We start from the raw sequence: 2,306 nt of genomic DNA on the forward strand, positions 1-2,306 counted from the left end.
TTTCCTATATGTGATGTTGTTATTTCACTTATTTGAATACCATGTTTAACTATTTAATGATGTACTTAGATGGTACTGCATAGGTATTGTAGTTTCTTAGCTAGTGTTATCTCACTGTGCAGGTTCTAATTTTGGCATTCGAAGTTGGTATTGGAGCTTCCAAGCTAAAGAAGGAGTGAAGTCTGCGAATTATTCCAGGTATGCCTCACTCTATAGTATATTTACTTTAAGGAAAAACATTATGTTCCTTGTCCCTCTGTTGTTCTATGTTATCCAATGACCTAGGGGAGATACAATTTTCCGCAATCATAAATCTTGTATAACATATTTCACTACATTCAAATTTTGGACCATGCTATCACCATCGTATCTAGTGTTGCCTTGATCACCAAGTGTCTCCTCATGTTATTCTATGAGTTTCAAGTGTCCTTGAATGATCTCAAGTGTCATTGCATTGATTTAAATATCTTTAGCTTCATTTCATTGTCATAACATCTTTCTTGTTTTAAAACAACACTTTTGGGTCCCATTCACACACACTTTGTTGGCCCTCAATTTTGGTCATCTTTTCCTATCCTAAATCCATTTATTTACCACCATATTCCATCTTATTTCGCCTATATGTGCCTCATTTTAGTCCTATTTTTCATATTCAGGTAAGTAAATTAAGATTTTCAATTTTTGGAAATTTTTGTAAAAATTGGGTTTTAAGAGTAAATTTGGATTGCATTAAAAATTCCCGTAATAGCTTCATTAAAATCATATGTGTATGACGCCTGGGAGAGTGCATATTTGGAAAGCCTGGGAGCCACATATGAAGAAACACCTATTGGTTCAGTAAAATTGAGCAAAACCAGGCCGGGTCAACACTGGTCAAACATGACCTATCATTCAAGAATTCCTAGTAAAAAGGAGCAGATTTATTATTTGTGGAATTTTTCCTCATTTTGTTGACCATACTTGATTAGTTCGACCCGTGTGGATGGATTGGGATTGATAAGGCTATTAGAGCCATTATAGCAAAGTTTTTTTATGATTTTCTTATTTAAACAGAATTTATGGACCATTTAGAGTGTGTAATTTTGTATTAAGATTATTGGAGATGTTTGAGATAATTTGAAGAATTATTTCTACTGTTCTATTTGTTGTTTATGATGTGGATGCTTTATTAAGTTAGTTTTAGTTGAAGATTTCTTCAGGGGTACAAGGCAAGGTTGGAGGGTCCCCATACAAAGCTAAGTACACTTTGGTTAAATTTTGTATTAATTAACATAGTTTTGATTCAATGTTTCTTGTTTCAGTTTTATGATTCAGCTACTTAGATGTGTTATGATTTATATATGATTTTTGGATGATTTTGATTTAAAATATAATTTGTGTACGAAAGGACAACCAATGATTTAAGTTAATTTCTCTTGCTACCAAATTATGAATCAAAACTAAAAATCATCCTTTTGCATTTCTTGAATTGTTTCTTGAATTCCAGATTATTATTTGATGCAATGGTAATGTTGTTGGAGTAGAAGTGTGAGGAAGGAGAACCAATGTTGCCTATGTTAGAAGCCTCTTCTCCTTCTTTCTACACATCACAAATTTTTTCTCTTTAGTTTCTCTTCTTGGGGATAGTACTGTGGGGAAGGACAACCTAGACCGCCTAAGTTAGGAGCCCTTTCTTCGCTTACTGCATCTTGAATTAGAGACTTTTTAGTTTCTTTAAACTTAGAACTTATTTGTAATATGCATTTCCTTTAACCTTTGAGCCTTGCCTTCCGAAATTGACTTTACCTTAAATCCATATACTTTGGATGTGCTTCCAAGTCTACCAACCCAGATTGACAAGTAAAACACCTGTGTTAGTTTACTTAGTAAATTGACGTGAAATTTTTGGCGCCATTCCTAGGGAAGCACATTCAAATTTAATAAAAATAGGAAGCTTTAAACAAAAACAAAAATAAAAATTTGTAGTTAGGATTTTTCATTATGGTCATTTATGCCTAGAAAAAGAGACGAAAATGGTAGATACACAAAACAAGACCCCCCAACTACTAAACCATTGGTAGAAGCAGGACTACCTCCATTTGAATTAACTACACCAATTGCTAGAAAACCAACCTTGGAAGAGTTAGAGGAAAAACAACATTCAGGACAAAGGTGAAAACTTCTTGAAAGACAAAATTTCTTAGCTTATGAAGTAAAGAGAAAACAAAAACAAATAGGAACATATTCCATAGGAAAACAAAGAGAGACAAGAAAACCAATTGATCAGCCTATTCTTGAACAAATAGATCAGCCTATCTATGAAACTA

The sequence above is a fragment of the Pinus tabuliformis genome, chromosome 8 (genome assembly GCF_031772625.1).
Source record: "Pinus tabuliformis cultivar Carrire ecotype Pingquan chromosome 8, CPIR1, whole genome shotgun sequence".
NCBI classification, from domain to species: Eukaryota; Viridiplantae; Streptophyta; class Pinopsida; order Pinales; family Pinaceae; genus Pinus; species Pinus tabuliformis.